Consider the following 25,929-nt stretch of genomic DNA (forward strand, 5'->3'; position numbering starts at 1 on the left):
TGAGCATATTATGGCTTTTAAAAAAGTTCCCTCAGCTTTACCAATAGTATGAACATGGTGATAAAGATGCAAGAATTTTGGGAGTTTGAAAAATGTAAAAAAACTACGGTAAATCCATCTGGACCCAGGGTTTTCTCCTTTTTGAGAAGGTTCAAAGCTTTGGCAATTTCTGTAATTGATATATCCAACTCAAGAGCATCGAAGTCTAATTCCTCCCGCGGAGAGGGAGTAGATTGAGCAAGATAGGTATCTATTAAAGAGGTGGAAGTTGGGAATTCTGGAGTATAAAAATATTTCTAACATTTTCCAAATTGTTCTAGAATATCTTGTTCCTTAAAAAGATGTTTCCCTTCCGCCGACAGAATGGAGTCTATTGATACACGTTCTTTTTGAGCTTTGAGGTAGTTAGCCAAAAGCTTACCAACTTTGTTGCTCCCGCCATAATAACGGGCACTACTACGTAAAAGAACAGATGAAGCATTGTCTGTGTTTAATTTATTAAAATTGAGCTTCGCACAAATAAGTTCTCTCGAGGTGAACTAGAAGAGAAGATATAGAATTGATTTTCTAAACGTTTAATGTTAGCGAATAAACTATTATATTGATTGAGTGTTTTTTTTCTTTGTCCTGGATAATAAATTTATAATGAAGCCTCTGGCAGTAGCTTTAAATGTATCCCAAATCAGTGAAGGAGAAGAATTTGGAACTGCATACAGGGAGAAACACTCCTCAGCAAAAGAAATAAAAGAAGAAGAAAAATGAGGAGGTGGTAAAATGGGGTGGAAATTATGACTCGCAAATTCCGGCGAATCACGTACCTGCCGAGAAATGGGTGGAGTATTTTGCGTCCCAGTTTAGGGGCTCAGAGTCAGAGGTTGAGCGGGGCGTGGCCTCTCCTGCACCTATGTCTCCAATGTTATGTCCGCCACTAGTGTTCGTGAATAAAGATATAGAGCAGGCCCCGGGATTGGTTCAGGCTGGTAAAGCCCCATGCATGGACTGTATTCCGGCCGATTTATTTAAATTTGACCTTTTGAACTGGGTACTATTGCAAATAGGGCAAGGATTCTGGACTCTTGGAAAGGGGCTGAAATCCTACCCATTTTTAAAAAGGGGGATCGCTCTGTCCCAGGTAATTACCGCCCCATAAGTTTAATAGATGCTATCCAGAAAGTTGTATCCAGAATGTTATTGGCAAATATTCAGGATTGGGTTGATAACGAGAACATCCTTTCGTCTATGCAAGCTGGATTTAGAACTAGCGTCAGCACAATAGATCAAGTGCTCAGATTCCTTCTGATATATTGGAAGGTGGTGTACCTGGGCGGAGGAACTATTTACGCAGAATTTGTGGACCTCAAGTCCGCCTTCGACCTTGTCCCTAGAGAAAAACTATGGGCTGCCTTAGGTAAAATGGGTATGCCACGTGAACTTTTGAATTTAGTAATACGCTTACATGAGGATAATTTTGCCAGGGTTAGATGGGGCAGACAGGGTCAGGTAACTGAGAGATTTCCAGTTAACCATGGAGTTCGGCAAGGATGCGTACTCGCCCCGACCCTGTTCCTTCTTTTTATTAATCAGGTAGTACAGCACTTTGTAGATTCTCCAACCGATGCACCCATATTGGGTGGTACAAAGTTCCCTCTTCGTATCTTCGCAGATGACACCCTTATCCTCTCAAAAACTCAAAAGGGTCTCCAATCTGCGATAAATAAGTTTGAGGTTTTCTGTAAACTTAATGATCTACAGGTGAACGTGAGTAAAACTAAATTCATGGTCCTAACTAAAAATAAGCCAATAAAGAGGCACGTCAGTATGAATGGCATTGAACTAGAGCAGGTGGAGGTAATGACTTATCTTGGGGTAGTCTTAGAGCACAGGGCATGTATGTGTGCCACATGGCACAGGTGTACATGCACAGATGTGCATGTACACAGGAATTCGTTATTTACCATGACATAGTATGTCATGGTAAATAACGAATTATTAAGGGCCGGTGGCACTGTTTTCAGTGCCACCTACATCACAATCTTGAGATTCGGTAAATTTACCGATTCGGTAATTTACAGAATCAGTAAATTAACCGATTCTGTAAATATACCGATTCAGTAAATGTAAGGCCCCCTATATCTCAATCACCAAATACCGGTCGGTAACGGACGAAATCGGCCGTTACCGACCGGTATTTGGTGACCTACATCTGGCCCTAAGTGAGATAATATTCTCTGCCTCTTTATGGGATTAACAAAACCTTTCACATTCGATGATAATACCCTGCACATATGTACATTGAGAGATATATGAAGTAACACGATCAACAGTGAACATCATAAGAGAGCAAAATAATAAAGAAATAGAGAAGAGTTGCAGAGAGAAAGGGAAAATAGAAATAAGGAAGGAAAAATAAGAAAGAAATAGAATAGACATTAAGAGAAGACAGAACATGTCATCAATTGGTATACATTTTTAAAAAAAAAGGGTAAATGAAGATACAAGAGGACTGACAACTGTAATACGTACCTTCTGAGGAAAACAAGAAGAGATATACGAGTGGTGACACATAGAAGAAGACAGCACTACCAACCGGGGAGGAGGAACCACAATGGGAAATCATATGAAACAAGTGGAAACGGATAGGGAAATATTTCAACAAGAACACCTGCAGAAACATGAGAGGATACAAATGAAAATAAAAATAAGAATAACATATCATAAGACCATTATTAACAATAACCTGCAAAGAAAAACATTAGGTAATTCAAAGCATTTCAAATCTTGTCGGCAATAAAAGAGGAGAAAGTCAAGGTATGAAGGACATAGAAGAAAGAGGACCAGAAGTTTCCATAGATGTTGTAGAGTGCTATTGAATACATTTTTACAGTTCTGTTGGATCCTCAAAGGTAGAAATGTTATTTTGAAAAGTGACCTTGAACAAACACGGGGAAATAGTCCATAACGTGCTCCAAGCATGCGTAAAGCTGGACGAAGATCAAGGAATTCTTTCTGTCAGTAGCAGTTGATGAAGAGACATCCTGGGAAATAAAAATTTTAGAACCTGACCAAACGAGCGGTTTTTTATGTTTAGCTGCAATTAAAACTTGTAAGAGGTCTGTGAATTTCAGAAATAGAAAAATCACCCCACATTGCTTCTAAGGAGCAGATCACGAAGATAAGCAGGGACCAAGACTGTGAGCTCATTGAATATTCAAGTATGTGGATGCAGGAAGGTCAAGAGGACAGTCAGTCAATCAATAAACTTTATTTGGTTTTTGTTTGCAAAACCATAAAAGTTACACACATACAATATATAACAACAATGTTATTGACAGAATTTTTTAAAAAACAGGCTCCGTTACCACACAATAGATTATCTAAAGCATGTCTAAATGAACAGACACTACATGTCCATACAGTGCCTAGATGTCATAGATGCTTTTAAAAACCCTACTATAAAAGTGATACAATCATCCTTTAACAAAGGGCTGGTCTGACTTGATTAAAATGATTATTTTTTTTAAAATAGGAAATAAAAAGCCCCTCCAGGGGACTTCCTACAGTTTACAAAAGAACCCAAAGTGTACCAGATCCTGAGGAGACTTTAAGTCGCAGCCACAGGAAGCTAGCACTTGGCCTCTGTTAGCCCCCTTGGGTCTTGCTAACAGGAAATGGAAGAGATTCAACCGAAACCTGGTTAAAAGAAATGTTTCATGAGTTGTCAAGGACCCCATATGATATGGTTCTGACAATGGCATTGATTTAAGCAATAAATATGACCGGATGCTAGGTTTACTGATCTCTCCTGCTTCCTGGTCTGCACGTCTTCTGCTCAGAAAAGCTATCTTTATTAATTCCACATCCTTTCTTACAATAACATCTGGATTGGAGAATAAAACACCCCGCCCGATCCATTCAAACCCTCTTTTTATATAATTAAACCAGGGGGTACGTGCCACATTATCTAGAGGCATGCATTCTCTTAAAATCAAATGAGTGAGGATTAGATCTTCGTTTAACCAACACTTTAATCAGAAAATCAGAGGATGCAAGGCAAGGGTATCACTTAGGTAGGGAACCCCCAGTTCCTCGTGAGCCACTAAATTCGAGGTTCCTCGCGGGACACATAATAGTCATTTTAGAAACCCCTATTCCACTACCTGGAGGGGTTCGATAACCGCGTATCCCCAGATCTCACTACCATAAGTTGCTATTGCTAAGCTTTTTGCTTGATACACGTGCAGCATAGCACCTGTCAGTTTCTTCCCCACTTTTGAGGCAAAATAAAAAAATTGCTGCATTGACCCGAACCAGCTCCCCTTTTTTCTCTGAATTAAAGGGTCCCATTTAAGTTGGTCATCGAATAAAACACCTAAATAAGAGAATGTATTCGTAAGGGGGATCTTGTCATTGCTAGTACTGAACTTAAAGCTCTTTTTCATTTCTTTCCGCACTTTCATGACATAAGACTTTGAGTTGTTAATGGCCAAGCCGTGCTCTGTCATAAATCCCGAAAATGCACTTAGAAGGGTTTGTAAACCCAGTTCAGTTCTGTATATTAGGACGGCGTCATCCGCATAGAGCAAAACTGGAATGCCCCGCCAACCTGCATAGGGGAAATCAGCTCCAGTTGCTCTCAGTACACTTTCTAATTCATTAATATAAACATTAAATAAAAAAGGCACCAGAATACAGCCTTGCCGGACTCCCTTCTTGATCTCAAAGTCCCTTGTAACCTGCAGATCTTGTGAGAACCTGACATTGCTTTAGTCCATGAGTGCAGGTCCTCAAGAAAGTTGACAATACTGTTTTCCACCCCCATTGCCCTCTTAGATTGCCATAGCTTAACCCTATTTACACAGTCAAAAGCAGATGACAAATCCATGATCGCAAGGTGGATGGTTCTGGGGTGCGCGACAGTGTATTTGTTCAGCATCATAAATAAATTAAGGCACTGACCAACAGTGGAGCTCCCCGGCCGGAAACCATTCTGAACATCCGAAAGTATCTTGTTCTCATCTGCCCAGGTTGTTATTTTCTGTAAAAGGACACGTCCCACCACTTTGATCACTGAATCAATGAGCGAGATTGGTCTGTAGCAGTGGGTGCTGTTTCTATTGCGCCTACCTTCTCTGCTACCTCAGCCGTGAGGGGAATGGCTTTCTTTCTTCTACCTGGTCTGGGTGTGGCAGAAGCAGAGGGGCCAGACCACAGACCGGGGAGCGAGGCATTGTGACGCTGTGAGGGGAATGGCTTGATTAGACCACAGCACCCAGAGTCCCCTGCTCGGCGCTGACTCGCCGACACCATTACAGCGACGCCCCTGCTCCACATAAACGCTCCTGCCCCACTCAACGTGGGACGCGCTTACCTTGGGGGATTCTCTGCTACCTCAGCCATGAGGGGAACAGCTTTCCTTCTTCTACCTGGTCGGAGTGTGGCAGAAGCGGAGGGGCCAGACCACAGACCGGGGAGCGAGGCATTGTGACGCCGTGAGGGGAACGGCTTAATTAGACCACAGCCCCCGGAGTCCCCTGCTCGGCGCAGACTCACCGACATCATTACAGCGACGCCCCTGCTCCACATAAGCGCTCCCGCCCCACGCAACGCGGGACGCGCGCGGGTGGTGCCGGACTAAGCCCGGGCAAAGGGCGGGCTGTCTGTGGCCGTCATGGGCCAGAAGAGGCCAGGCCGGGCCCCTCCTCTTGATCGTGAAACGCTAGCATGGGTAAGCGGAAATTACATACTTCTCAGGAGCAGGGGTAAGTAAAAGCCAAAGTCCCTAGGAAGTCTTCTTCAATTATTTCTTATTTGACTTCGGCGGTGGGAGTGTTAACATCAGAAATTGAAACCGCAGAGAGGAAACTTGGGCTGGTGCCAAACACCGCTCAAGTACCAGGCACCCTCCCCCTGGATACTACCCCGGAAATCCCTGTCCCCGTGGAACCACGGGTAATTATTAACAACCCAACCCGTATACAGGAAGCACGTCCCGTTGTTGCCAAGGCCAGTGCCCAATGTCCCGCAAATATTGACCCCTGCAATTCCCCTACTCAGATATCGAACCCTAAAGTGCAATCTAAGAAGCAGAGTTCTGTGTCAAGAAAAGCTCTGAAAAGATCTAACAAGCGAGAAAAAGAGCCAAAAAATACCACACAGATTCGTGGGTCTGTTACAGCAAACACAATAGAGTCCACTGTACGTGACATGATGGAGGAAATCTTCACCTCTCGGTTTGAGTTGGCTTTAACAAGCATCGCCAAAGACATTATTGATACCCTGAACACTTGTGTTGCTGCTCTTCTAGAAAAATGTAAGCGTATCAATACGGTTCTAAATTTGCATAATTGTGTTCCAGGTTCGGTTTACATTTCTGGGCCCCCTTTACATCTCTCCAAATCAACTATAAAGAAAAATGGGGCTCAAGCTGAAGGGCACAGGCCAAGATGCCCCTTGCTGGTTGCAAAGCCCAGCTTACCTAGGGGGCATGCGGATCCAAATGGGGATGAGGATCCACAGAGTAGCCAAACTAGAAAATTGGAGCTGCAAAGTAATCCAGCTCCACCTAGGTGCCAAGGGCAAGAAACAGATCAACAGCTCAGGAATAAAATTGTTATTCAACCAAGTATTAATCTACCCCCTGAAGCAGCCCCATTGGTGGCAGTCGTGGTAAGGATTCCCCCGTTAGTGGAGGGAGAAATTTAACCTACTGATGCCCTTTTAGCAGCTACCAAAAAATGGTGTAACCAAAAGTGCTCTGGCGACAATGAAATGTCCTCAAATATCATAATGGCAAGGCGGGTTGGCTGGTTAGGGAGCACCCAAAAGGTAATTAAAGGAGACTGCGTTATAGTAAATTTTAACAATCCTCATGATGTGCCCCGGCTGTTCTGGGATGCTTCTAACCTGAAGAGAGAGGAAGGAAGCATTAGGGCATTACCCTTGGGCTACTTTTACCCTCATCCAAGAAGGGTTAAAGCAGACCCAAGATTTGGTCCTGGTTCTGAAAATATTCTTGGGACTATTGGCCGGTCAACCCAAAACAATACAATTAGGGAACATCGCATTGACCGGGATAGCACGGGACTCATCCCCATTCCCAAAACACTATGTACTCAGATAACCATGAAAAATGACACTTTAGCACTATCCAATAGGTTTTCGCCTTTGTCTCGGCTTAACGAGAGTGATTGACTAAGTCCCACCCAGGAGTCCCCACGATTGTTTCGACCTGAAACTGAACCCACCGTAGAGGTAGACGTAAAATATAGATTAATGAGCTGGAACATCGCAGGGTTACGGTCTAAAAGGGACGATCAAAATTGGCTTAAGCTTATTGTAGCTTGTGATGTTGTTGCCCTGCAAGAGACCTGGGACAGGGAAAACAACTTTTGGGTGGATGGCTTTAAGTCCTATTTTCAGCCAGCCCGCCCTACTACCGCAGGGAGAGCCAAGGGAGGGCTGTTGCTTCTCCACTCAGTGAGATTGAAGGGTGTAGTAACTATTTTAGATTCTGCCTCCCCAAATTGTCTAATAGCGGAGCTCACTACCTCGAATAGTCGTAAAACTTTGATAATTAACTTTTATAATTCAGGGGATAGTGAGCAATGTAATGAACATCTCTGCTATCTGACACGTTTTTTAGAAATATATAAAGCTCAGCAAACCACTTTTGTTTATATCATTCTTATGGGTGATTTTAATATTAATTTATGTAATTTTAATTGCCGAATTAAGGAAAATCATGGTCCCACCCTCGCATCGCCACCCTATTTTGAACATACACTATCATAATAGCCCTTCATTGGTATGCTTAAGAAACATTACCCAACCCGATTTTATTTGGGCCCCCTCTAACTCACCTCGAGTATGAGAGGCAGGCACCGCTCCTCACCTGGCTACAGCTCATAAAATCGGGTTGGGTAATGTTTCTTAAGCATACCAATGAAGGGCTATTATGATAGTATAAAGCTCATGATCAAGAGATAACCCCTTTTATAAATGTAAGCGTTATCTCACTTTTCTCTGTTTACTCTTGTTTGTGTCTTCTCTACATGGTACTTCCTGTGTGCGGATGTCTTTTTCACCATAAAAGAAGAGCGAGAGGTCTGAATCAGGTGATACCTTTTAATTTGTTATGCACTCACCCTTTTTGAAGCAGTAGCGAAGTATAATAGTGGTCCTGAAGAAGCAGGAGATACCATTAGGATCTATAAACTGCAGAAACATGTCGACCTTACCATACACTCAGTAGATATTTGTTATGAACTACTGTTACTTTGCACTCCTTTTTTTTAACTTTTGGAAGTGGTTTGCCTCCTAATAAAATTGTTCTGCACCCACTATCCAATTTTAATAGAGCACTTTCTATCACTCACATTTTTGTTTAGCACTGCTTCCAGTTACCACCTCACATCTACAAACTGCCCTAACAGTCCAAGTGTTTAACAGTTTTTTTCATTGAACACTAGGTCTACAATGTGGACACACCACTTTGTGAAATGGCCCAAATGATGATAAAGGGGCGGTTCGGCGTGTGTAACTGATGGGAACGAATTCACATTGTGATCAGTCCCGATGTATTCCACTAGCCTCATTGAGGTACAATTTGTAGATTAGACACTGATAGACTACAGAGTTAGTTGTCACGTTAGACCCACAGTTATTTTTGATAGTATAGTATATTAAAATCACCAGAAACCAGAAGGTTATAAGTTTCAGGGCCCATGAATTGTTTTAAAGTGGTTCCCAGGATAGTGATATTACACACCTGATGCGGGCAAGCCACTGAGTTATAAAATTGACGATTCCCCATCAGGTATCCCCCCTTTTGCTGACAGGGCCTGAGTTCCCGAGTGTGTGGTTGGTTTCACATGCAAATTACAATCAACAACCACAGAGATGTATGTAACTAAACCACCCTATGGTCTTCCACTCACTGATGGAGTGGCCGGAACAAAGAATGCCTTATAGACTACCAAGAAGAGATCGCAGTCCACCAATCACGTTTCTAGGAGACTAATTACAGTGTATTGCTTCACATCACATACCCACTGTGGGTCTTGGAGCTTATTGACCAGCCCTGCAATGTTCCAAGATCAAAAATTATTAGACCTCACGACTGGGTGCCTTACACCTACCACCCCTGAGGACTGAGGAAGTGTAACTGGTTCTGATCCAGATGGTACAGGGACCCACAGTCAATCACAATTCTCCAATCCAGATAGTGCTGCAAATCTATTATCTAATGCCAGTTTATGGGCCATACCAAACTGCCCATCTGATTCAAGAGCTGGGTTGGCCATAGAGAAAGACTGTTGCCTGGGAGCTGGTTTACTTGACCAACTTCCTATTGGGTGATCCTTGTGACCATTATCAAGCAGTTCCCTGTGGGGGGCCCGCTTATAAAAATAACCCAAACGTAAAACCTTGATAACAGATCTGGTTAAGAGAGTGAGACTAATGTCCCTGGATAAGATACGACCAGCAGTGAAGGGGTTATCAAAATTTACGATAACGCAATCACCATTTGCGTGAGCTCCCTATCCAACTGACCCTACGTGCCATAAGAATGTTTGTGGATACACCGGGGCTCATGGCTGTGTTGTGTGAAAACCAATGAATCGGTTTACTCATCAACTGCCCATAGTCTTCCTTTACCCCGTTGGGGAGTGAGGGTACACTGCCCAGTACCACTACATATGGGGTAGATTTGGGTGAGAGGTCGATGATCGGGAGACTCAATAACTGGAGATCCCTACCCTCTAGCCTCCTTTCCCTATGAGACACGGGGAACCCTGCTCTACTGATGGGCTGGCGTATAGTTGCTGGGGAATCTGCACTTCTGGGCCTGGTGCTATTAAGACTATTCTTGTGTTGTGCCTCACCATTTACTACAGTTCTTTCAGTAGGCCCACCCCCTGCTCCTCCCCGCACACCACTTTTGCCCTCCTTGGCTGCGATGTCTATGTTTTTGAGTGTACTAACTGTCAGCATAGCTGGCGGATTGCAACTAATAGTCCCCTCTGCTTTAGCCAACCTCGTTTCTACAGCACTTATTTTTTTAAACATAGGGTCTAATAGGGTGGTGTGGGAGAGCAGGCCGGATAAACAGACGAGGAAGCTGTATATAGTGTTCCAGTTGTACTGTTTTTATTTAGCAAGTCAAGTTAAGGATATAGTCTCGGGGTTCCCAGATTGGTTCCAATGTTTTCCTTCTTTTGAGATGTTTTCAAGTCTCCTCGGCGATCCTAAGGGCGGGCTTGACAGGCTGTATGGTCCTTCCCCAGGAGGCTCATAAGAGAAAAGAAGAATAAGGAGCCGTCAGTTTATCCTAAGGTTCTCTATCCTAGATGCAGGTACCGTCACCACAACCAATAGGTGATTTCAGAAGAAAGGGGAATGAATGGGAGCAGGTAACGGAGAGGGATAGGATATTTGATAATGTTGCATAGCTAGAACAGTGCACAAAGAACAGTTCCAAGGAGTGTATCCCAGTTTAGTCACGTTAACCCCTTTTCAACAACTTGGTATATCCAGTGAGTTACTGATGTCAGGAACAGCCACCTATCGCTAGCAACATCAGGGAATAATAAAATACCTAAGCGAGTAACTAAAAGTTATGGGAAAAAGTGAGAACAAAGCCTAACACACCAACAAAACGTTTACGGGCCCTTTCTTCACTCAGGACCCACCCTCCACCCTCCTCTACTGTCCCACACTTCTCTCTACCCCCCTCCTCCCTCTCCACTCAAGCCCTCCCCACTCACCGGCTCCGCTGCAACTCTCCTCGTGAGTTGCGGCCGCTCTTCAGCCACCTCCAGTGGGGACCACCAGTCCTCGCACCACGTCTCGTCTTCTTCTGGTTCTCCCGTTTCGCCTCCTTCAGCTTCCCCTTGGATCTGGTCTTCTCGGCGTTCTTCCTTGCTTCCGGAATCTTCACGCCCGTCGTCCGTTTCCTCCTTGCCTTTCACATCCGGCGCCAATCTCCTTCCGGGGTGAATCCCGCCCACTTCCTCTTTGCAGAGGAATCGCCCCTGACGCTGTACAAACAGAGGAGATGTGGGTGTTATTGCTGCTTTATGTCGATCCCGTGTAGTCGTCCTTCCAGGTAAGCTACGGGGTTGCCCATTGTGCTTGGACCTTGGGGTTCGCCCGGTCAAGCGCGACAACCCCTCACAGGTGGATAACATGGTTTCAAGCCTTCTCCAGAAATTCCCCTCCTCAGTGCTGTCAATTAGCTGCCATAACGTGGTCTGGATCATGGGGGTGGAATTACCCTCTGTACCAGCACTTGTGGGAAGGGCAGATAATACTATCCCTCCAGAGGTTCCCTGTACTGATTTATTCAATTTCGCACACCCCCAACCCTTTCTATTTATAGAAGAGGATTAATTATTACAATCTAATTTAAGCTTTGCTTTGTGCCCTCTAGTTGTGGCCTTAGTTTTCACAGGGGTAGGCTCATGCCCCATGGAAAAGCAAGAACCAGAGTTTATCACTGTAACTGGGGCAGCAGAAGGGGGGAGGGGGCGGCTCAGCCGGGATAGGGATGCAACCTGCTTGAGGGCCGGCAAAGAATCTGGGAGTGTAGGGGTTAAGGAAAGTCTACGTCTCTGGGAGTGTGGATCAAGAGATAACCTAGTTCACTCAATTGTATTTCATGAATGAGGGCGGAATCTGCCCTCTATATGAAGGCATCTAATGTACCCACCACACTTCTGCCTGCATTTGGTTTCCGCTTACTCATGATTAACAGCCTCTAGACACACTGTATTAAATACACAAATCCCTATTAAAGTGCAATTCTGCTGATATTAGCAGATTGCTTAGTGCAATCTGCAAAATACAATGTGCAAAATACAGGCCAAAGCTAGAGCACAAATTGCTAAAATGATGAACAACAAAATTCCTCGGTAAATTAATTGTAAGACTCAAACATGCTAGGTGCCCATACACTGGTTAGCAACAGCATCAGTAAAAACAGTTAATCAATATAGTGGTACTAAAAGTGCAAAGTGCGGTGCAAAATCCTGGCACAGAGTCTTAGGTCCAATATGTCTTTCAAAGACAGATTTAGTGTGTAACTGATTGTTCATGCCTTGTCCATCAAGGCAGAGTGCATTGGGGATTTACAAATAACAGCTCAGCACCTTGACTGCCAGCCAATTAGAGTGAAAGGGCCAACAGTACCTGTAAGCAGACTCCTGAGCCTGCACGGGAGCCCATAGTAGCAAATGAAAAAGGGGGGTGGCCCTGCCCTGCCTCTGCCTGGCGATGACGGGCAAGGATGGGCCCACCCGTGTGCGTCCCGCATTGCGGGATGTGCTTGGGGCTTCTGTGGCACCGCCGGGCGCAGGTACCCGCATCACAACTGCGGGACTAGCTCCTAAGGGCTGCTGGGATTTGCAGTCCACTCATTTGCCGTTCCCCTCACGATGCAAAAGACAGGGACAAAGCCGTTCCCCTCACGGCGTGGTCTACAGGTGCTGTGCCATTCCCCTCACAGCGTCTGGCGGCGTCAACTGTAAAAACAAGATAAGCCGTTCCCCTCATGGCGCTCGCGGGACCTGCGCTGCTGGGGGCGCTTGGAGCTTATGTGGCGCTGCCGTGCCCGCGTCACAAATGCGGGACTGGCTCCTGAGGGCTGCTGGGATTTGCAGTCCAGTAATTTGCTGTTCCCCTCACAGCGCAAAAGACAGGGACAAAGCCGTTCCCCTCAAGGCGTGGTCTGCAGGCGCTGTGCCGTCAAGAAGCTTTATGAGAAAGGTACTGAAGAAATAGACGTGATCATCACCTTTCAAACCCTCAGGAAGACCATATAAGCGGAGATTATTGCACCTATTTCTATTTTCAAGATCTTCTACTGATTTCTTCAATGCGAGGACCTCCCTCTCCAAGGCAACCAATTTAGTGGGTAGGCCATCAACCTGTTGCTCCACTATGGCAATGTGAGATTCCATGGACAACCATTTACTATCCAAAGATGGCAAGCAGGAATTGGTTTCCTCAACAAATGGACACAAAACACAACTTTCCTCAAAAACAATGTCCAGAGACACCAGAGAACAGACTTTGGTGGAAAAGGAGGGTCTTGTTTAAGGTGTTTGTTGGCAGAAACTGGCGTCTGCATTTTGATTGAAGATGGTGGCGAAACCTTGGATTTCAAGATCCAGAATGTGCCATTTGGTTATTATCTTGAAGCACAGAATCAGTATGCGAGGAATCAGACACAGGAGCGTGGACGGTGTATCTCTTTCTAATGAGTAGCAACTTCCTACTCTCACGCATAAAGGAAAGAAAGGAGAAAAGTTTGTTGGAGCAAGAGAAATCACCAGCAAACAACCCACAATTCCAGAACGTAGCTGCTGAATACACTGTACTTAGAGTAATAAATCCTCTCCTGGACCAGCAAAACACTGGTTAAGCATGAAATAACGGGTATTATATAATATTTTGGTGAAAGTAAATTTATAGGCATAATACCTGAGGAGAGAGGAAGAATTTCACCACAGATCATTTCAGAATGGCTGCAGTAGGAGGGCTACAGTAGTTTTGAAACATTTTCATTCAGAGAGGTGGGAAAAAGCCATAAAAGTGGAAGGAGAACGCTCGGGGACACCTCTGATGCATAACATGCTTCTTTTCAGTGTGGAAAGAGTGTTGAATCTGCAAAGATTAGAGCAGCATTTCCCGCTGGGATACGAAGCTCCGGGGCTAGGCGGCCATCTTGTTTGGCGCTGTGTGTGCTTTCCCTAAGTATAGCTTTCTTCTAATCCCTGGTAATGCCATATAGTTTCTACTCATCATTCATATTCTATGTTATTGCAGCTGCATTATGCAACTGTGTCAGATAGAACTAATGATCCTCCCTTTTTTCTTTCGTTGTATCTGAGACCTAACCCTCATTACAAAATCCTGAACATAATTGCCCCATTACTCATGTCATCAACGAGATGCACCTGGACCTTCAGTCAGTCAAACTTATTAAAACAATACAGACACTATTGCTTTTTTGTGCAAGGCAGCCTCCATATTTGGGTCTGGTCCTGGTGATGTCTTATGTCCTGTGACCAAGCTTGCAGTGTCCCTACTCCAATCAGCAGAGAGGCTGCTCTGTGTATATTTCTTTGTGATATAGACCTCCTGCTAAGGAGTAGGTGTATATGGGAAAGGCAATCCAAGTTCTTTACATGTTGCCTTCTCAACTTTTTCCTATGTTTCAGGGTCACTGAAAATGACCCAGGGAAATACACAAGATTCATGGTTATTGAGATCTGTTCATCATGGTAGATTATATTACCTCGTTTATACGATCACTTTTCAGAAGTCACTAATAAAAAGTACTTGTGTAAATATATTTCATGAGATAATAGTTTCTATTTGTTATTTTCTTTCCCATAACTATTCCTCTATTTCATTGTTTTCAGTGCTTTTGCTGTGAATTAACTCATTACCTTGTAGTCGTCCCCATAGAATTACATCATTCAGCCGATGTGTATCTGTATTGACCCTTTATACCCATTGTTCACATTTGAGAAGGACTGTTCCCATGTTTGCGTCCTAGTGGTTTTAGGTAATTAATGAGATACCATTCATTCCCATCTTCAGTGTGTTTCTTTTCTACATAATATCTGGTTAATTTTGTAATATCTTTTTGCATCTTAAAGTCCTCCTGTGCTCATGTATCCTCACCCGTATTTTCCAGGTTGTCATATCTATGTACATCAAAAAGCATGGGCATTTAAGCATATACATTATCTTGCTAGAAAGAAAATGTGTTAGGCTTTTCAGTCACCATGGAGTTTGAAGCCCCAGATCCAGGACTCTGCATTTAAGGTGAAACACCACAACCCCCACATTGATAGTACCTGTTGGTTGATGGTGTATTCCAAAAGGTGGTTATACTGTCTTCAGTTTTCTGTTCCTTAGGTCGTGCGTGTACCAAACTGTCTCCAAGTTTATGACCCCTCCTGAATGAGAACACTGGTCTCTCTATCTTCAGTATACCTGAGGTCAGAATGTTCCAGTGTTTGTGGATCAACTTATGCAATTAGTTTGAACTGGGGCAGTATGTTGTCACACGAATAGGCTTTGTAACTGGCAGCTTTTTATGCGTAGTAAGTAATAAGTCCCCGTAATTATTGATTGCCCTCTTTCTGGCATTCTTAATAATTTTCTAGGAATTGTGTTTCTCACTTAATTTATTGCTCATTTTTTCAGCGTGTTTATTGTATGTAATGATGTCTGTACAGTTACACCTGAGCCAGAAAAATTGCCCTACAGGTAGGCCTTATCTTAATGAACATAGATGGAAACTCTCATAGCAGAGTAAGCTATTCCTGCCTGTTTTATGGTATACTTCTGTTTTAAGTATCCCTGCCTCTGGGTAGATTCAGAGGTCTATAAATGGTAACTCCTGTCTGCTCATGGTCTTAGTGAACTTTAGGAAAGCATTAAGGCCACTGAGCTATTGGAAGAAATGTTCTGCCTTTCCCTACTTATCCTTCAAAATCAGAAGCCTATTGTCAATGTATCTTTTCCATTAACCCACTTGGTCTATAAATGGGTTGCTAGAGTGGAGCACATACGCTCCTCATTGTGTTTGCAAGAAGAAATTACCCTCGTATTCGAAGATTGTTTTTGTCAAAACCATATGCGCACAATCTAATACAAATTCTAGGGATTGGATGGTATATTACTAACTTTTGTATATTAGTAACTTTTACAATCACTTGCAGGGTGGACTCCTGGGCAAAGGTGATTTTCAATGGGCAAAACATGTTTTCAACTTGAAGAGAAATAATCAATATTGTATGACATTTACACTTGCAATAAGATATGTAGTAAAAGTATACAACGTAGATTTTACATTAAAAAATAGCTTTGTGTTATCAGCAACTTTGAATTCACAACAGAATTTAAAAAATAATCTTGGGAAACTGCAAACAATTCACCTCCTAATAATTACTCTTGGAATCATCTACAGATTCTAAAAAAATCTGAATTACATTCAAAATTAGACATACATCTACAAGACTACATTACTAAGTTTTGTGATTTCAATTCTATGTGTACAACTTTAGAACAAGATGGATAAAATGAGGATGGGCACACACCTATTAGAGACATTGTTTTGTATCCAGTTATCGCTATTGACAAAGAACATTTTGGTTTGTTTTATACAAGGGTTATTCTTAAGTCTGTAGTTAATTTACAACATTCCTAGAATTAATAATTAAATTCCAAGCTTAATCCTGGGATCTACAAATGTTACAGCATTGCAACCCTACTAACCTGAGCAAACATTTTTGCTTTCATAAATATGTGGCAAATGTATATTTCCCCACAGGATAAAACATTTTTCCCCTATGGGTCTTAGATTGACATATGTTTCAGTTCATCTGCTGTACCGCAATTCTAATATTACAAAGATGTAAGTCCCAATTCATTATGTTTCTTTTTAAAACACGTTATTGATTTTAATAGAAAACAAAATCACAGCACCGTTGTGTGCAGATATTTTGAGACTTTACCCGGTCTATGATCGAGGGCAGAGCAGCAGCTACAGCAATAGGTGAGCAGCAATTATTAATAATCAAACCATGTCAACAACCGAACTCATTACAGCTTTGTGTGTCCATATTGTTTTTAATTTGAAGCTAGTACATTGTTGCTGCCTAGGGTGAGTCTTAAGAAAGTTGAATATCCAACATTGGCAGGGGAATGAAAAGGAAACCCAATGCCTTATTGTTAACATTGTTTTCATGCAGTAGTACTCTCTGTGATAGGTTGTTTACAGTATACTCTTTACATCCATTACAAGGATTTGTGTTGTTATTGTAAAACATTCAGAGTACTCAAGTAATAATCATAATCCTTAACCTGCGATAAACCCCACTGGTAGCTATGCCACAGAGCAAATAGGCTTAACTTAAGCAATGTGTAAAGTATTATGCAGTCCCAAAACAGTAATAAAGTCACAACAAAAACTTCAAACTAATTTATAAATATAGAGTACATTTTACTAAATATAAAGACATAAAAATCCTCAAACTTGAGACATGATTTTTAAATTTTAAGGTTATAAGAACAATACACCCCAAACACAGTCATCCAGATCTGCTTGACGCGTACCTAGGTGCATGGTAAGGGTGATCGCGATTGAGCGAGTGCCAGATACAGAGACGAGGTTTGTTCAAGTTAGACATTTTACCTTCAGACTTAGGCTCTGAAATAGAAGTCAGAAATCCTCAACGGGGCAAGGATGCAGGTTGTGCCCAAAGATAGTTCTATGATGTTGGCTAGCTCCTGGACGAGGTCCCAGTGAATCAGTTGACTTTTGGTGGGAAAGCTCAGAGAGGGAGAACTTTGCTCGGTTACATTTTTTTTACTTTTTCTCAGCTTAATATCTAAATACCTGTGCAGTAACAACTTTTCTCTACAGCAACTGTTCCCTTGGTGATACTCTACCACTTTTGATCAGTGATGTCTACTTTTCATCTTTACTAACATATTTTTAGTAATCACCACTCAAAATGTCCCTTACGGAAGTAGAGACACAATTTAGCCAGTGCTATTAGTTCTTTAAAGTAATCTGATAGGAGTTTAAACTCTTTCTAAATAAAGTGAAATTTAAAATTAATTACACGCTGACTACTCTAAATGTTATAAAAATCCCCAAAATGTGTTTTACATAGTTTTATCTTTTAAAAACACCCTGGAGAAAATCTATATCAGACAATTTCTCTTTTTTGAAAAAGGAGTTTATAACAGGTGATTTTAACTAATTAACTTTATGGGAAAAACAGCAAATTACGTTATAATGTCTTAAACACTTCCAAATGGTTTTACAACTTATCCTACCACAGATAAATACATTCCCAGAGGGATTTTTGAAATGCTTGATTACAAATCCCAGTTCAAAATAAATGTATAACATTTTAATAAATACTACTGTAAATAGTTACAATATTTTTTTGCAATACCGGTATTATTGCGCAAAAAAAAGATCAAACCAGTCTACAAAAATAGTAGCCAACGAGCTTTCTATAAGTGCTGATTATCATGAATGAAACACAATAACACAATCCTTGCCAGGGTAAACATCAAAGTTACAAAATAAACCAGTGCCTAACCCTCGTTAACTTCGCACAAAAGCAGTCAGGCATAACCTAGGCTTTACTTAGACGCAATGTACAAAGTATTTCTACAGCCCTCCAGCAGTAATGAAACACAACAAAAGAAAAATCCCAAACCAATTTAGAACAATAGACTAAAGTTAATAAATAAAATGATGACAAAACAACAAAAATCCAGTCAGTATATTAGTAGATATGAGTTTTTACAGTTTAGGTGAAAATAGCGTCAAAAAGCACAAATTGTCACTTGTGGTTATCAGGGTGCACTGTATTGGGGGAAAGTCACAGGTACAGAATGGCCACGATGGAGCATAGGTCAGCTACAGGGACCAGGTTTGTCCTGCTGAAGAGTTAGCTCTCAAGTTTGGGCGCTGTTCTCATTAGCAGGACCCACAAGAAGGTCATTCTTTGCATAAGGAGCAGGTTGTGTGTCATGGACCGTTGCAGTCCCATGAAGATCAGATTCCGCTGGAGCTTCACGCTGGCCGTCGTCACTGAATAAAAACAATATATCATCCAATTTCTTTAGTTAATTTTTTATTGGTTCGCGCATCAACAAAGGAATGGACCTGGTCTTTTGTGCAACCGAACAGCATCATTTTTTTATTTGATCTTGTGTACATAGTTTCTCAATATTCCTATCTTATCAGTGAAGACTTTGGGAAATTCTTCACAAACATCCACCCCTACCAAGGTTCTGTCAACAAGTAATACTTGTTCCTTATTGTTGGGTTCAAGCATGATACCTAAATATTTCTGGTATTTCCATCACAGTAAATTATTCCCCTTCTCTGTAATGTAGACTTTTCCAATGGTGTGCCTGTCTTTAACTGTAATGACATCCTCACTGTTAGAAATGGGATTTGTGGTTGGCTAAGGCTTGCGCCAAAGTCAGGCAGAAGCCACCACTCTAGTCAGGGCAAGGGAGTTACACGCCAAGATAACCCCTGCTCACCCCCTTGGCAGCTTGACAAGAGCAGTCAGGTTTATCCCGGATGCAATGTGTAAAGCGTTTGCGCAACACACACACACAACAGCAACACACTAGGCACACCACAAAGAGAAACTCCACACAAGGTTATATATAAAATAGCCTTTGTATTACCATAAACACATTAGATCATAATCACACAGATACACTGTGCCAACTAGCACTGGGCAGTATTTACGGGGGATCATATATACAGGACAGGGCCACATGGGCCACCGTCAGAAATAGCACTTAGTAGAAATAACACTCAGTAGAAATAGCATCTAGAATAACTGTTGCACAAAATAACACTTGTGGAACACAACCAGTAACCACTGGTAAAAGGTAGGTACACACTACGCAATCCTAATCACCTTAGGCATAGATCACGCAGGAAAACATAAGCTCACTAGCATAAACTATACTAGGCAAAACAACCTCCTAAGCATGAAAACCCAGTTAGAGGTATCACAGGCATAAAGGCATTGCACATTACGCATAAATCACATTAGGCAATTATTATCACAAACACAGTAGGCAATAACCTTGCGCCAAAATCATATTGGATACTGACCCAGGCCAACTGGCCTTTCATGGGGCTCACATGCCCTTAGTCCAGAATGTCCGAGCTGGCTGCGCACGCAGCGAAAGCAACAAGGGAAAAGAGCAGCCTAAACGTGGCAGCTGCCCACTAATTGCTGGGTAGCTGGGAGATCACCAAGAGGGGCACGGGCATTGACTGTGCCGCCTGTAGAAGAACTGCGCGATGTGGCAGCTGTAGAAAAATGTGGGGCCCTACCCTGGGACTCAACCAGAATAATGGCCCAAAGGAGAAGAATGGGACTGGTGCCACTGCACATACTGGACCCCCACTGGGGCCCCTATAGTAGTGGGGCAAACATTTGCAGCTGCCCACTGTCGGACGGGGCAGCTGGGAAAGAACCTGCACCAACCAGGTGCAAGTTGGAGTCCTACTCAGGGACTCTGGAATACAACAATTGCCCAAATAGGTGCAGAGGCCCACATCTGCGGTGCCGCTGTGGAGAGAGACCAGCACAAACACTTGAGGGGCCACTCCCAGCACACACAGTCCCTCCACAGCATCCCCCACTCACTGGAGCGGCTGGGAGACCCGGCTCCTCTCTCGGAGGTGTGTCCTCCTGTCTCCTTCCTCCGTGGCAATGCGGGGACTTGAATGCGCGGGGCAGGCACTGGCAATGTGCCATAGGCCCCCCTCTGCCTCACTTCTCCACCGGCTCTCCCTCGGCGCCTTCTCATGGCCGGACAGTTGCGGGGCTCTCCCTACTGCAGGGGAGCTCCGTAGTTTCACCGGGCACGGCTCCTCCTGTCTCTTTTTCCAGAGGGCGGGCTTTCCTCTGCTTTCGGGACCTTCTCCTGGGCCGTGCTGTAATTGGGCGGCCTGCGCCGCTTCCGGGTCGTCTGCCCCCAACCAGGCAACAGCGCCTGTCTTCCGGGTCTCGCCGACTGCGGCCCAGAGGGAACTTTGAAGAGCGGCACGGGCCACGGCGATGGCTCTGTTGGCGGTGGCAAGTTGCGGTGTGGGCACCCGCCTTAAGGAAATGCCCAAAAGCGGGGTGAGCACCCGCTTAAAGCATGGCATGTTGGGCACCCCATCTCTCCAGACCCAGTCACCTGCAGGGTGGGCAGCCGATACCTTCAAGAACGGCCAATACGCGGGGTGGGCTTCCGTCTCCCACGAAGCATGGGAGAATCCCTGCGCTGCAGATTCCCTCACAGGGCGCTGCAGCTCAGTGCTGCAAATCATAAAACAGAAGCGCTCCTAGGGCATAAGTCCAGCGCTCTGCCTAGGAGTAAATAAAGCTCTTCACCAACTACAAAAAAATAAAGCGTTCCAGGCACTGTAGAACAAAGTCCCAGGAAAGTATTTTATAATGCAGGGGGAGGGGCAAAGGCTGGGCCCTGGGGCCAGCTCACAGGGCCTTCCAGCAGGGAGGCAGTCCCCAGTGGCGGTTCCTCCTGGTGCCCAGCAGCAGCAGGCCCCCCTCAAGTTAGGAACAGAGTAAACATTTTGCATGGGGTCACAGCCCCTTTTTATACACACATTTTCTTTGTCTGGAGCTGTAGGGCAAGGGGAGAACCAGTGACAACTGGTTCTGGAGCACTTTGTTTTGCTGAGCCCCTCTCCCCATTCACAGGACAGGCTAGGGACATCAGACGCACCACAGGGGGCGGAGCCAGCATTGTGGAGGGAAGGCCCAGCCCTATTCAGGTCCCAGGTGCACTCCTCCCTCCCATCAACATGCAGATCTCCCCATTCACCAACGGGCAGACCCATCCTGACTCCTGGAGCCAGGCACACCAGCCAGCTCCAGCCAATCACAAGCCAGACAGCCAATTCACATTCACTGCACAGACATGCTAACTTCTAGAAGTGGCACTTCTACACTAGACACATTAAATCTGCGCACACCATCGTGCAGCATTTAATCTCATGAGTTCGCACATACCAAACTCGCCCCTGCACTACCCACACATCAGGAACTAACATGGACACACATATCCCCCATGCATTCCTATGGGAGGGCAGGCCATTCTCACCACACGCACTCAGTCTGCGCACGCACTTTACACTGGGACACAGTGTTAAAGTGCGCAGAAGCCTAGAACAACTAACACCAGGTCACATTTGAAAGCAAAACGTTTAGGGGTGAACCTGCCAAAAGGGCCAAGTCCAACACTCCCCATGCCTTTTAAAGGAATGGGATCCTTGTTATGCCCCCATGGACGTATATCTGGCTTCTCCAAGATGTAGTCATTTTGCCAGGTGCTGGCTCTAAGCGCCTACTGAACCACACAGGTTCCGAAACTACAACTCCCAGAATCCTTGTTGGGCGTAGGAGGAGCCGAGATTATATTACCCAGCAAGCCCAGGATGGAGTGTGCGTAATTCTGTGATGTTCGTTGTTTGCTGCCCGTCTTGGTTGCAGTACTCTAAAGTTCCCTGTGTTCAACTCTTCGTGTTGGGAACCTTCCTTGCTCTTGCCGATTGATTCCTGTTTGTTTCTGAAGCACCGTCCGTGCTTCGAGGTTTGGGAGTTTTCGCGAGTTTGAAGCAGCACGCTGTGTTGGAGCTGCCTGTTCTTCCGTTCTTCGTCGCGCTGAAGACGCGCAGGGGAAAACAAGTCCGTGGATGCCGGGCTAAGTCACGCGCTGGCTGAGCGCGACTCGTTTTGCATCAATTTCCTTACCGCGCTGAGGGAAGCGCAGGGAAAAGGAAATCAGTATCTCCACAGCGCTAAAGGAAGCGCTTCTGTTGAGGTACGTTGGGATCTGTTTGTTTTATTCTTTAGCGCTGAGGGAAGCGCAAGTAAAACTACATATCGGTTTCCTCGCTGCACTGAGGGAAGTGCAGGCTGAGAGAAAACCTTGGTTTGGCATATAAGGGATCGGAACAACTAAGAACTGTGCTGAGGTAAGCGTGGGCTCTTTTGGAAATAAGAAGGGGAATCTCTATCTACTGTGAGAGACATTGAGACATTGGTAACAACCTGGATATTTACCTGTTTTTGTTGGAGTGCCTTTAACTTCATACTTTGCATCAAGCGGATCGCATAGACTCATGCTGGTCCCTTGTATCTTCCAGTCCTTTTGTTTTCTTCACCTCTTACCTGGGGATTATATCTATATTCTGGGGTATGTATGTTTTGGTTTGGTAAACTAGTAGTGAACGCTAGTCGTACTGAATGGATGACTAATGTGGTGCCTTATTGTTATAGAGATACCCTGAGGTCAAGGAGAGAAGTGTCTCCAGTAGAACAGTGAACGCTGCTATCGGAATACAGATATTGACTCGACCTAAATACAGGTATAGTTTAGACCTAGCGAGAATTATATGAGAGTAGTCAGAAATGTGTTCTGTACTAATATATGCCTTTTTTGTTGCAGGTATCCCTATCCCCACTGTTCCCTTCCTAATACCTTCCCTCGCCTGATTACCTTACTACTCTGTGTTAAGCACCAGAGTTGGGGACATCAGGAGGTGGACCCCTTTGTGCATCATTTGGAATCCAAGGAGAGGACGGGCATCATACACATATTCCTTAAACATTCCCTGAAAGGTTTCTTTGTCAATTAAAGTGTATGGGTAACATGAATCTGCAGAAGCGCTCACTTTTTTGCCATCTAAATGTATATCGCAAACAGAATATCTAACCCTCTCTTCTTCTTCTTGACTATGCAATTGAAACACAAATTTGTTATCTCTAGAATCACTGTTGGGTTCTTCATATACTACATGTATATCTTTTCCCACTTCTTTAGACTTGCACATCTTGGCAAATATACCCGGTTCTATTACACTTTCTACAATTAACCCCTCTGGCAGGACACTTTGGGAAATTAGCAAAATGATTACCATTTCCACATCTGTAACATCTGACATTCTCCTTCCTTGGCCTAGAATTGACCCCAGGGTGTATCATGCACTCTTAAAACTTTATTGTCATTCTTTATTTCATTTATATCCCTCTCATCACTGATAGTGTCCTTGTTATTTTTCAGTTCTTTCAAACAATAAGCAGTGTGCTCGATACTCTTAGCAATCATTACAGCTTCCTCTAGGTCAGGATTCTGGGTCAACAACCTCTCTTGTACTTTGTGGCCATGTGTGCAACAAACCAATTGATCCCTAATGAGGGAATCAGTGAGGTCTCCAAATTCACATGTAGCAGTTAGCCCCCTCAAAGAAGCTATACATGTTGTGATTTTTACATTTTTTCCTTGCAACCTTTTAAAAAATGTATGTCTTTCCGGGGCAACATTTACCCTATCCTTAAAATGAGCACCCAATTAGCTTGAAGTGGTGGTAAAAACATCTTCATCACCTTCTCCCTCCCCTTCACCATTATCAGCAAGATCTTCATAGACTTTCCTTACTTGGATGCCCATTTTGTGTAATAATATATGTTGTTTCCTTACAGATGAAAACTTTTCTCAATCTATAGCAATTAAATAGGAATGAAATATTTTAACTCGTCTGTCCCAAGGGATTTCAGGTTCACCCTCTTCATTTAAAAATGGAAGGGGTCGATTCATATTCGCTACTGACATGACTGGAAAGGAAAACCAAAAAAACGTATGCTATGTAAGAATGTACCAAGGACACTTCTTTAAGAGTAAGATTACAGTCATATGTAGGAAGACAAAGCATATAGAAGTCTCTGTGGGAAATAGGCTGTATGCTGAAGGCTAAAAAAAATGAAAGTAGAAGTGTGTGTCAGTGTAGGAAGACAAAGTTCTCTGAGGGAGTTATGAAACGCAGCTGTGCCTATCATCGTGAGGTGAAATTGAAATGTTGAAGGGAATTAATATGCTGTGCCTGTCAGTGAATAGTTTAAATATGGAATGCTGCAGGCTACTATAAGCTGTGCCTATTAGCGTGTAACATTGGTTATCCAATCTAAAATAAATGTAGAAGACAATTAGTATGCTGCGCCTGTCAACGAATGCAATAAGTATAGAAAGCTGCAGGCAACTATAAGCTGTGCCTGTCAGCATGTGACAATGGGTATCCAAGGTAGATTGCACCAATAAAGAAAATAAATAATTGTAACTCACCCAAAGGTTGCGTAGAAACGAACAACACTGCATCACACTCACTCTACACAAGGGCACTGGAGAATTCCCAAGGAATGCTCACAAGGAGCGAGTGGGAAGCAAAGAGTGAGGAGGCAGTGGGAGCCACCGGTGTGAAGAGGGAAACAAGAATGCTGTAGAGCTGGAAGGCTTGCCTGCTAGAGGAACAACAGAGGGCGATGTCTTTTGGTGACTCACGAAGAAAAGAATTGCACAGAGCAGGCGTGGGCTACAGACACCTCACAAAGGAAAGAATTGAATGGAGCAGTCGTGGTAGCAAAGACGCTTCTCCCTCAGGACCTGCGCGTTGCAAATGACAGGACACCTCAGTTGGGATCCGGGTGAGGAGTTCAACGGGATTGACAGGAGGCAAAGCCGGTTCTCCCTAACGGAATGTGCATGGACGCCGATCCAATTTCCAAACTTTCTCTCAAAGAGAGGAATACAGTGGAGATGATGCTAGCCCAAAATAGGAGTGTCACAGGAGCTGCACTAAGAGGCAAAATTGACATTATTGCCACGAAAACCGAGGCAAAGCCGAGGTCCATCACAGCTTGATAGGTAAATTGTGGCAAAACAGTCCTCAAGTCGCTAGAAAACCATCAGCAGTAAAACACCTCAAAGGACAGAAAAGCCATGTACCAGAAAATATGATGTGGAAGGTAATTCCAACCAATGCATAAGACAGCGGTGTCCAAACACGAACAGGATCCAAAGAAGATGTCAGGTGAAGTCCGAATTCAGGAGCAGGTAAGGCAAATCAAAGAGGCAGGCTAGACCCGCCCGCCCAGGTACTTAAGATTCGTCCTTTCTGTCAGGATTCAGATTTGCTTTGCTCACCCCTGAGGCGGAAGCCAGGGGCCCTCTACGCTATCCCTGCAGCCTTTGGGCACCTATTCTATTGATTGCTGAACTTCTTTTAAAAAACTGTAAAATATTTTAAACTGTTCATTTTTACCTGATTTCATCACTGACCCCTCGGTGCGAGATTTACGTCGTTCCAAGGCCCCTCGCAGCCATTTCTTGACCGGTGCAGCCAATTCAGGTGCTGACGCCGGTAGGCTATTAGGGGGGACGCCATCTTGGGGGGAGGAATAGGGTAGCGGTCCAGTGGTCGGACGCTTCCCGCCCGCCTCCACACTGGATAAAAAGATGACGTCTTCCCGTCCGCGCAGCGGGCGGGCGCAACGGGCCCGCCGGCGGCGC

At 44.0% G+C, this 25,929-nt stretch overlaps 1 long non-coding RNA gene across 1 annotated transcript in view; it reads right to left on the reverse strand.

The window, feature by feature from the left end:
• Nucleotides 1-24,829, reverse strand: part of LOC144819287 (uncharacterized) — a 67,277-nt gene extending 42,448 nt beyond the window's left edge. Inside the window, exons 1-2 of the long non-coding RNA XR_013607262.1 lie at nt 24,706-24,829; nt 2,524-2,662 (exon numbers count right to left, since the gene is read on the reverse strand). This is a non-coding gene — a long non-coding RNA (uncharacterized LOC144819287). The remainder of the gene's footprint in view (nt 1-2,523; nt 2,663-24,705) is intronic.
• Between the last annotated feature and the right edge of the window lie 1,100 nt (nt 24,830-25,929).

Source organism: Lissotriton helveticus, chromosome 2_1 (genome assembly GCF_964261635.1).
Source record: "Lissotriton helveticus chromosome 2_1, aLisHel1.1, whole genome shotgun sequence".
NCBI classification, from domain to species: Eukaryota; Metazoa; Chordata; class Amphibia; order Caudata; family Salamandridae; genus Lissotriton; species Lissotriton helveticus.